A 12,143-nucleotide genomic window follows, 5' to 3' on the forward strand; every position below is an offset into this window, starting at 1 on the left:
TGTCAAGTTTCTTTGTTTAGTTGGTTTCACGTTTCTGTTGGTTTTCCCATTTACGGTTTTATTTTGAAGTCTGTCTTTTCTCCCTAGTCTTGTCTGGTTTTTCTAACTGTCTTTTGATTTTCCCACCCTTGTGATTGTGTGATGTGTTTCACCTGTTCCCCAGCCCTAGTGTCACCTGTCCCTCGTTTTCACATTACCCTTTTCATTAAGTCTCTGTGTTTCCTTTGTGTCTTGTGGGATCATTACGTTCTATCTGTGTGCTGCATGTGTGAGTTTCCGGTTTTCTGTGCTGTTTGGTCGTGCCTGCTCGTTCTGGTCTTCCTGGCCTGCGTGTTTTTTGGAACCACTTGTTGTAAGTTTTTGCTAAGAAACTTTGTTTTCTGAACTGAACTGCATTTGGGTCCAAGCCTCGCTACTTCCCTCCGTGACAGGATGTCGTCTCATTCTTACACGTGATTTGCTTAACCTTATAACGTTCTTTATACTTCTGTCTGTAGTTTCCCTTTTAAATAAAATAAGCATCAGGGTTTGCTTTCTTTTGCTCTGTGGTTAAATTAGGTTTTGAAAGTCTGGAATTTGCTACATCACCAGTGTTATGCTCTCACGTAAAATCCCCCTTTTTTTGTTATAAAAATTATATGGAATTAACTGTACAGATTATTAATTTTGTTAAAAAGTGTGGAACACATCTGAACTACTTTCTACAGCCTGTTAATTATGAATCAATAACATAGGCAAGGCAGCTTTATTTCTATAGCACATTTCAGCAACAGGGCAACTCAAAGTGCTTTACATAAAACATTAAAGAGCAGTTAGAAAACAATTAAAAACATTAAAAGACAAGAATAAAATTGATAGTGCAGTATAAGAATTTAAAGAACTGAGACAAAATACGCGACTAAAAGTTACAGTGCAGTATAAGAAATTTAAAGAGCAGTTATCGAGTGTCATACAGTGTCATCAATGCAACTTCAGTATAACAAATGAACATTATTAATAACGTTATTTAAAAGGCAATATCAAAAAGATAGGTCTTTAGCTTTGAACATAGGCAAAATTTAAAATGTGTATATACGTGTATTTTTAGCACACACCCGATGTCAGTAGAAATGTTCACCACACACCCTTCTTTCACACAAATGAAAGAGGGAGGGGTGTTTCAGGCCCTGGACCTTTTACAGCAGAAAGTCAAACCCACAGATCCAGACACAAACAACTCAGCCCTCATCATCTCCATCATGTTCCAAACTAGGTCCTGATGAAGACCTAACTTCTAGTATGTTGGCAGACAAAAATGTAAAGCATGCTGTTGCTCGTGTGGTGTTTTTGTCTTTAGTGAGTGTAAATCAATTACAGGTACAACTACAGTCTGTAAAATCTATGATTTTGCTGGCTATGTGCACAAGGATAGTGTCTTCAGAGTATATAGAAATGCAAATACCTCAGCAAGGTATTTGGAAACTAATATATTGCACAAACAATGAATCAGCGGTGGGGTGTTTTATGGCATGGAAGTGATCTCAGACCTTGAGATGTACAGTAACTGTGGTGTAAAACTGGGCAGTGGTCTCTAGTCTCAACCCAAGCTGAGAAAAACCGTGAAAAGGGGACATTTCTTAGAAACACTTAACTTGAGCTCAGGAAGTATACTCACAGGAAGTACATCACTTCCTCATATCGACGCTGACAGGGTTGGGTTCATTACATCAAGCTCTATGAATGAATATAAGCCCTGAATGTTAATATAAGATAAAATAGACTTTATTAATCCCACACTGGGGAAATTCACTTGTTAGTGCAGCTCAAAAGTAAAATTCACACACATCAGAATAACACAAATACACATTAGACAGGAAAAATATACAAAAGGTATTCTAAGTAAAGAGAAAAAAATAGAGATAATAATAGGCTAATGTACACTATAACACCCTTATTATAAACAGACAGCTAAAACATATGGCATTTATGTTCTGTTTGTTTTGAGACAAGTTGGAGCATACTGGGCAGTTTTCACAGGCTCAAATGATGATTGGAATATGTACTGCCCAAATCACCAGTTGTGGAATGTAACTTGTAGGCTAGGCTACATTTAGGCCCTACTCAAGTAGCTACTACACGCTACTTAAGTAGCCTTCAGTTATAATGCTGCGTTCATGCCACCTCGGAATAACAGGCACCGCCCCCCTGGTTACGTTGTTTTTCCGACTGGCAGCGTTCACATGGTCGGGATGCGTGTTCTTCTTCTTCTGTTATATTGGCGTTTGGCATAACAACTTTTTGCATGACTGCCATCAACGGTTGGCCGTAGCCTAGAGCATCAGGTGTGTGAAAACATGGAGGCCACAATAACAGAAGATTCTCTGCTGTTTTCTTATGCAAGCATCCAAACAGCACATCGCCAGGTGTTTGTTTGTGTTATCTGCAGGACAACCAACGGGAAAAGACACGGATATTGTGTTGTTTTTTTATACATAGGCCTATTTATGAATCATTTTAAACATATTATGTCTGTGTATGTTTATTGGCAGAGGCATTTGTCCACAATAAACAGTTTATTATCATTGAAATATGTTCAGTGAAACAAAGTGGCCTCCATCAAACGTCAGTTGTCAACAACGCGTCACCAACTGGGGAACTCGGTTATCAAAATCCAGCCCGAGTTTCCCACCTCTGATTCCCACAGGACGTTACGTGAATGGTGACGTTTTCACTCGGAAAAACGTTTTTCCGATGTCCATGAACGCACGGTAAGGTATATGTAGCCTTCTTAAATATAATCATTTCATGCTACTTTGTACTTATATTTTCGGCTCAGGGAAGGATATGAGTCACTGATTACCGATATGGCCACGCCTGTTTCCGACAAAAAGATGCAGCCGTCAGGTACAGCCCACATTCACCATTGTGGATTAGCAGCAGCCAGTGATTCTTCGCATTTAGTTGGGTAAGTCAAAACACTGTTCCCATGCTTGATCAAACTAACGGTTACACCACAAAAACATACCGAAAACAGAACGGCGTTACCATTTGAACGTGACTAAACAATATATTATTCACGTGTGTTGAAGTTACGTTAGTTAAACCCAACCTGGTTTGACAGGAACTTGCGATTTCATTGATAGTATAATAATAGGACTTTGGGTTAGATTTTTTTTGACAGTTTTCAGTAGTTATGAGGAGCAATATGAGAGAGAATGTTGGTGATAATTGATCGTTGTCCAGGTATATTAACATAGGCGGTAATGAAGAAGAAAACGTTAATGTGAGATAACTTATATAATCGTTGGATTTCGGTTTAGTTTTTTTGACAGGCTTAAGTGTTCATGACAACATATGGCCATGAGAAATATGGTGATGATTGATAATTGTTTAGGTACATTTAACCACGTTAAAGGTCCCATGACATGATGCTCTTTGGATGCTGTTATATATAGGGATGGGCATCGTTTGGATTTTAATGATTCTGATTCCAATTCCGATTCTTCCTTTCGATTCCGGTTCTTATCGATTCTCGATTCCGATTCTTTGAGGGGTGGAGTTGAAACGGGTTAGATGCTTATTTCACAAATAAGAGGAAAGTTTTATTTTGATTCATAGGTGGGTTGCAGTTTTACAGCTTTTACAATGCAAAATAAAGCCACACAAGAGCTCTGCTTACTGTGCTGCACGGCTGCAACACAACAAGCGTCTGGCTGCTACGGAAACCAAAACTTGCGCATATTAAATTTGGAACCTATGATCAGATTTGAAACCAAATCCTCCAAACGATTCCAAACGATTCCAATAAAGAAACAATTCCGATGGAATCGTAATTTTTGAAACGATTACGATTTTATATAGACCTTAGTGGTCCTCTAATACTGTATCTGAAGTCTCTTTTATATAGACCTTAGTGGTCCCCTAATACTGCATCTGAAGTCTCTTTTATATAGACCTTAGTGGTCCCCTAATACTGTATCTGAAGTCTCTTTTATATAGACCTCAGTGGTCCCCTAATAATGTATCTGAAGTCTCTTTTATATAGACCTCAGTGGTCCCCTAATACTGTATCTGAAGTCTCTTTTATATAGACCTCAGTGGTCCCCTAATAATGTATCTGAAGTCTCTTTTATATAGACCTCAGTGGTCCCCTAATACTGTATCTGAAGTCTCTTTTATATAGACCTCAGTGGTACCCTAATACTGTATCTGAAGTCTCTTTTATATAGACCTTAGTGGTCCCCTAATACTGTATCTGAAGTCTCTTTTATATAGACCTCAGTGGTACCCTAATACTGTATCTGAAGTCTCTTTTATATAGACCTTAGTGGTCCCCTAATACTGTATCTGAAGTCTCTTTTATATAGACCTCAGTGGTCCCCTAATACTGTATCTGAAGTCTCTTTTATATTGACCTTAGTGGTCCCCTAATAATGTATCTGAAGTCTCTTTTATATAGACCTTAGTGGTCCCCTAATACTGTATCTGAAGTCTCTTTTATATAGACCTCAGTGGTCCCCTAATACTGTATCTGAAGTCTCTTTTATATAGACCTTAGTGGTCCCCTAATACTGTATCTGAAGTCTCTTTTATATAGACCTCAGTGGTCCCCTAATAATGTATCTGAAGTCTCTTTTATATAGACCTTAGTGGTCCCCTAATACTGTATCTGAAGTCTCTTTTATATAGACGTTAGTGGTCCCCTAATAATTTCATCTCAGAGATACACGACCTTCTCACAACACTTTGCACCACCTCTGCCAACATTATTATACTTGGAGATATTAATATTCATGTAGACAACCCCTCCTGCCACCTTGCAGCTGAGTTTCTGCAACTACTGGACTGCCTCAACCTCCAACAACATGTTGATGTCCCCACACACTCTAGGGGGCACACACTGGACCTGGTCATTTCCAACTCCACCCCTATTAGCAACCTTTCGACGTATGATCTGGGTGTGTCTGACCACAAGGCCATCTCAATGGAGTTGTCACTCCTTTCCCCACACACCAAAGACAAGCGTCAAATCTGCTATAGGGATCTGAAAAAGATCAACCCGGACACCTTGACCATAGACCTCCAACATCTCTCATCTGCTGATTTTTCTTCAGTCACTGAGTCGGTTGACTTCTACAACCAATCTCTGAGCAGTCTCTTAGATCTCCATGCCCCTGTCAAAACTAGAACTGTCAGCTTCTTACGCACAGCCCCCTGGTACACCAACGAACTCCGGCAAATGAAAACAGCTGGGCGTGTCCTTGAGCGGCGCCTCATGGCCTCAGGACTCACTGTTCATAGGCAGGCCTACCGAGAACATCAGAAGTCCTATTCAAGGTCCTTGAGAAATGCACGTTCACAGTTCTATTCCAACATTATCAACAATAGTCCTGGCAACTCCAAGCAACTTTTTTCTACCATACATGACATCCTCAAACCGCAAACTCACTCTCATTCAGAAGTCACAGAAGAGAGGTGCAACAATTTCATTACTTTCTTCAGAAAAAAAGTAGACACCATCCGCTCCCTGCTATCCAGTTTCTCCACACTGCCTGTCCCGACTGCGGACCCACAGCCTGGGATTTCCCAACCTCTCAGCTGTTTTTTTGTCATCTCACAGCAAGAGGTTGAGGACATCATCAAAAAGATGAAACCATCCACCTGCGCTCTGGACCCTTTTCCTACAGCCCTGGTAAAATCTAACCTCCATGCCATAAGTCCCCTCATCACAAAGGTCATTAACCACTCCCTTCAGGCTGGCCATGTTCCATCAACACTGAAAACCGCTGTCATCAGGCCATTTCTCTAAAAACCAACCCTAGACCCAGAAGTCTTTGCTAACTACAGGCCCATCTCCAACCTTCCATTCCCTTTCCAAGGTGCTGAAAAAGTAGTTGCCGCACGCTTCAGGACCATCTAAAACAAAACAACCTGTTTGAGAAATTTCAATCTGGTTTCCGCCCTGGCCCAGCACAGAAACAGCCCTGGTCAGGGTCACAAATGACCTGCGGATGACTGCAGACGCTGGCTCTCCATCTCTTCTTATCCTCCTGGACTTGACTGCAGCATTCGACACTGTGGACCACAACATCCTCCTCCACCGCCCAATTTCCACCATCGGTGTTTCTGACTCTGTCCATGAGTGGTTCTCATCCTACCTCACCGGGAGAACTGAGCATGTCGCCTTTGGAAGACGCTAAATCCCTGACACACAACGTCACATGTGGTGTCCCTCAAGGCTCAGTGCTCGGCCCCACCCTGTTTATTCTTTACATGCTCCCCCTTGGCCATGTCATCAACCGGCATGGAATTTCATTCCACTGCTATGCTGATGATACTCAACTCTACCTCAAGACAAACCCAACCGCCTCTGCTGCCCTGCCATCATCCACTCTGACCACCTGCCTGGAGGAGATAAAGGCGTGGATGAAACAAAACTTTCTGCAGCTAAACAGCTCCAAGACTGAAGCCATTCTAGTCGGCACCCCACACCAGGTTCAATCATCTGACATTACCAGCATCAACTTCTCCGGCCAAACTATTCCACTTTCAACATCAGCCACTAACCTGGGTGTTAAAATGGACTCTCATCTGACCTTTGAGACTCACATCAAACATCTCTGCAAGACCTCCTTTTTCCACCTCAGGAACATTGCCAAACTCCGTCCCACGCTCACTCCTGCAGACGCGGAAAAGCTTGTCCACGCTTTTGTCTCCTCCAGGCTGGACTACTGCAATGCACTCCTCACCGGGATCCCTGACAAAAGCCTTCAGAAGTTGCAGTATATTCAAAACAGTGCTGCTAGGATCCTGTTGAGGGTGCGCAAATATGACCACATCACCCCCATCCTTAAATCACTCCATTGGCTTCCTGTCTCACTCAGGGTTGAGTACAAGGTCTCCCTCCTTACCCACCAGTGCATTCATGGTGAAGCCCCCCTCTACCTCAAGGAACTCCTCACCCCACAGACCTCAACACGTACCCTCCGATCTGCCTCAGCATATTTTTTGAAACCTCCCAGGACAAAGCTTTGTACAATGGGAGATCGGGCTTTCTGCTCAGCTGCTCCCAGACTGTGGAATGCTCTCCCTGACCACCTGAGGACCCCACAGACTGTGGATGCTTTTAAACGTGGCCTTAAAACCCACCTTTTTAGGAGAGCTTTTGAGTGAACTTGTGTCCTTTTGCCTTTTATTTACTTCCTTTTCTTTTCATGCTCTCCATGTGTTTTTATAATTTTTAGCACTATCATGTAGCACTTTGAGATTTGCTTAAATATAAAGTGCATTACAAATTAAATGTAGTATTATTATTATTATTATTATTATTATTATAATAATGTATCTGAAGTCTCTTTTATATAGACCTTAGTGGTCCCCTAATACTGTATCTGAAGTCTCTTTTATATAGACCTTAGTGGTCACCTAATACTGTATCTGAAGTCTCTTTTATATAGACCTGGATTAAAAGATTAACTGAAACCTGTGGTAAGAGATTGCTGGCGTAACAAGCTCGCTGACCGCGCTCTCACTCACATATACCATTTAGCTAGCAGGAAGAGGGGAGTTGCAGTCCCTGGAGCTCTGTCAGGGCAGGGGCATTTGGTTGTCATTAGCCCAAGAGACGGTGACTTTGCGCGGGTATGGAGTGCAGTGGGCTGCCAGTCGTGACGGAGCTCCAAGTACCTCATAGCAGGCCGGGGTCTGTGAAGGAAGGCAGGCCGGGCGGCGAGGCAGCAACACAGGCAGCACCGGCGCTGAACTCCGACACACAGTCGGACAAAATTTGCAATTAGCCATCCATTTTCGTAAAGCGGCCCATATTTGAGCTTTACATAGTTGATTTCTCGCATAAAAAAGTTTCAGAAGTTAATTTTTTAATGGAATAGCCCGATAAACAATGTATAACTTTGCAGTGTCTGAAATATGAGCGTCTCCCATGTGTTTCTATGTAGTTTGCTCAAACCAATCAGCACGTAGCTCATTCGGAATATTCATGAGCATACCATATTTGGAAGAAAAGCTCTTGTTCCAAATAGAGCCATATTCACAGGGTAGTTAAGGGCCTAATAAAATAGCATTCGGGCAATTTTCAGCCCAACCAATGTTACATACCCTATTAGGAGACCTTAAGGAACAGTGTAAAATACCCTATATAATCATTCTATCACCCCTTTAAGCTTTTTCACATTAAGTGTTTTAGTATTTCCCCATTTCCCCACCCTGAGTATCTACCGGTATAGATCTATTAATATATAGATATATGAATGGGAGATACGTTAGTTTATCCATGACGCATTACCTCCCACAGTCTGTTTTAATGAAGTAAGACGGAGGCAGCAACATACAAGATTTCTGCTCATGTTCAAAACTTTGTGCACATTCAAAATATAGCTCATTTGTGCTCTCTGAGATTTGGAGGAGTCGTGATATTTTGAAAAAAATAAAGTGAAAATAGGCTATTACAAGAATAAAGTCACAATATTTCAGAAAATAATCCACCTGCACCATAGTCTGCTGTGCATTACGTGATTGCTCTGCTGATACGCTAGATCTCAGACCTCCTGACAGACACAGAGACCCGTTTTGAGACTCTGGTCTCTGAATGAGACAAAGTTTAGGGAAGTGGCTGCACTCTGCTCTACATCGGAGGTGGAAAACCGAGACTACGTCAGAAATACACCGAGCACAAACGGGAAACATCTGCCGCAGCATGCCCACAGCAGAGCGCGTCCATTATAAACCTAAAGCTGCACAGACCACGGAAGGTGCGCTGCAGCAGCTCCGTGGTCTCTATTTTTACAGCGAGAGTGGACACTAAGCGACACGCAGGTCTGCTTCAGAGCTCCGTGTGTTTGAGTCTGACCCATAGACTGGAAACGTCACGTCACAGGAACGTCAAACTAAATCATTAGTTTGAAGTTTTCCCCCAATTAGGAAATGATCGACAATAATCATCAATTCAATCGAATAATCAGGTTTAGAAGTAAACATGTGGCTGAGGGGGCGCCCTAGGATGATCATGTTTAATAAACATGTTTTATTTTGCTTGTCATTCTAATTCTATTATTAATGAGAAGTAGACCTAAGGGCGACACGGTGCCCCCAACACATTTGATCACCCAACTTTTGTATTCATAAAACAGCAAACTTTCAAAGTGGCTTGTTTGGTGCATATTTATCCATGTAGCTCTCAGTCTCGGCCCCCGCTACCAGATTGTTCTGACCCATGAGTTTGCTGTGGGGCAGGGGGAGCACTGCTCCCCTGGTGGCTGAAACTGGTAATTGCATTGCGTTTAAAATTTTTTTGGAATAATTACGTCTGGCATGACCAGATATTTTATAAATATCTTAAATAACACAAAACTAAATGGTGGTAGGTAATACATCTGATTTCATATACTGCTTTAGTAAAAAACATATTACCTAGCTGACGATGGGAACAGCAGGATGCAAAAAACGAAAATTACTGTTGCACTATGTCTGGACACCTTGCTGTGCCAAGGTTTCCTAAATGTGTACATGTATATACATTTGATGTCAGCTTACTAATTGATTGCGGGTTTTGTGTAGATTTGGACTATTATACGTTTATTTCACTTATAGTTTAAACGGCGAAGTGGAGAGGCCTCGTTCACCTGTTTGGAGCTGGCTGGTGAATGTGACGCTCGTATAGGACTTGCTGTATGGAGGAAATATTTATTCATAATTCAAATTGAAAGTCAAAAGAGAAAACGAAGAGAGATCAAATTAAAAATATTATTTTACTACTCTACATGCCATAATTCAATTTAAAAAAGAAAAAGGAAACTGAAAAAGATAATTTGAAACTGAAACTGTTCAATGTAAAAAGTCAAATTTTAAATTGCTTAAACTGAAATCAACACAAACACACACACACACACACACACACACAGAGCGCAGCAGGCAGAGGCGGGGGAGAGAGATGGAAGTTTCTCTTCGGGAGACTTGTTTACATTTTTTTTTTTTTTTTAATGATCCACACCTAAATGTAGGTCCGCTGCAACTCTCAGTTCTTTTAAATCAAAGCTGAAGACCTTTTCTTTTTGGGTGACATGAATCTCAAAACTATGCACCAAAATGATTTATTTTTATTCAAGAATTCAACTGTCTCTCATGTAAACTCAAAAATACTATTATTATTATTATTATTATTATTATTATTACTACATTATGAAACAAACAAAACAAACACAATGACTACTAGACTGCAGCAGGAGCGCACCCAGCTGCTTTAGATATCGACTGTAGAAACGGTTAGGTCACGGCATGTCTGAGAGTAGCCTACTGCACACAGGTCAGCCGAGAGACTTCAGCTGACAGCGGGGTCTCTCACGTCAGACTGGAGAGTCCGACAATATATCGGAGCAAATGTTGGCCATCAATTTTTGTAAAACTTCCCATTTTCAAACTCTACATAGTTGATTTCTCGCATAAAAAAGTCTCAGAAGTGAATTTAGTGGTGAAATAACGGACGGAAATTGTCGGACTTGAGACCCTCCAGTTTAACGTGACAAGCCAGCTAGTTGCGGCCGGCCAATGAAGCTCGAGACTCCGCTGTCTCCGCTGGAAGTCTCTCAACCCTCCCAGCAGCCGTTGGGCCACACCTCCTTATTTGAATTGACAAGTGTCACTTCAAAATGAAAAGCCTTAATGTTAAATAGAAATAGCAATGGTGAATCTTAAAATGTCAAAAGGCAATTACCAAATGTAAAATTCAAAAGCTAAAACTTCAAATTGAAAATTATTAATAATTTTTTTCTATTTGAGATTTTAATTTAAGTATTTCTATTTAAGCTTTTCCATTTCACATTTTGAGTTTCATATTTGATGTTGGTCATTCAATAAAAGATTTCAAAGACTTCAGTTTAAGCATTTATATTTAAGCTTTGCATTTTAAATTTGACTTTTTACATGAACTTTACATTTTGAAATTATCATTTTACATTTCAACTTTGCTTTTTCAGTTTCCTTTTCCTTTTTAAAATTTAATTATATCATGATGTTTGAGCAATTTGTTTGCATCTAGGGTCTCACGTTCATCTCAATACAAGCTAGCAAGAGTACACAACAGACAACTTCCGTGTAGGCTACTTCAAAATAAAAGCACTTCCTGTGACGGTTCGCAGTAAACTAAATTACTGTTAAACAAATAAGGTTGTGGACCTTTTCACATATCAGCTGTAAATCAAGTACTGTAAATAATGTAAAAAGTGAGTTTTAATCACACTAATTGACCATTTCCTTTAGACTGTTTTAAACTAAACAACATGAATTTCTTATTCAAGTGCTTTAAACAAACATTTTACAACAATGCCGTACTTCAATACAACTGTAAGGTAATTTTAATTTAGTATTTTAATTTGCTCCTACTTGCCTATTGTACGTTTTACTTATCTATTTTTATAGCTTTAGTTACTTTGCATATCCTTATTCATTATACAAAATATTATGAATAATCTATGATGTAAAAGTGGATAAAGAGGAGACTTTATTGATCCAGTGATGAAATTCACAAGCTAGATGCCGAGTCAAACTTCCGCTGTTATTTTGGCGAAAGTAACTCAAAAGTAACGCAAAAGTAGCGTAAAGCATTACAATTCAGAGACCTTAATATTGTAATATAACTAATTACTCTCAAATGACAGTAACTAGTAATCTATAATGTATTACATTTTGGAAGTAACTTGCCCAACACTGTCCGCCACCGTCTGTCTATTGCGTTCCAAGACAGCCGTGCTGCGATTGGATTTCATAAGGGCGAATTGTTACAATGTAATTTAAAATCTGTTTTAAAAATAAACATATATGTTCAACTTCGGCAGCTTTACCTATATGCTAAAACATACAATGTACAACATACAGTGACGAGTCCATAGCAACCAGTTTGTGTGTTGAATTTATTTCCCAGTGTCCTTTGCTGAATGGTCTCAATGTTTTATTGTTTTATTTCATCTGGATACTAGTTTACTAGAGGAGTAACTTAGTATTTGAAGTAATGCAGTAATGCAGGAAGTGTGCATTTAGTTTCCATGCTTATTGTTTCCACAACAACGTTAGTGAGTAAATCTACTGAAATGGCCACCACACCATAACAGAGGAGTGTGATGTGTAAGATGAGAAAGCAGAGGTTAACTTATGTA

The 12,143-nt window shown here is 40.2% G+C and overlaps 1 protein-coding gene across 1 annotated transcript in view; it reads left to right on the forward strand.

Annotated features, from left to right (window-relative positions):
- The first annotated feature begins 247 nt into the window (after nt 1-247).
- The window catches only part of LOC120558406 (complement receptor type 2-like), a 153,770-nt gene continuing 141,874 nt past the window's right edge, over nt 248-12,143 (forward strand). Inside the window, exon 1 of the mRNA XM_039799394.1 lies at nt 248-352. The gene's annotated coding sequence lies outside the window, so the exon portion shown is untranslated. The remainder of the gene's footprint in view (nt 353-12,143) is intronic.

Source organism: Perca fluviatilis, chromosome 5 (genome assembly GCF_010015445.1).
Source record: "Perca fluviatilis chromosome 5, GENO_Pfluv_1.0, whole genome shotgun sequence".
Classification (NCBI taxonomy): Eukaryota; Metazoa; Chordata; class Actinopteri; order Perciformes; family Percidae; genus Perca; species Perca fluviatilis.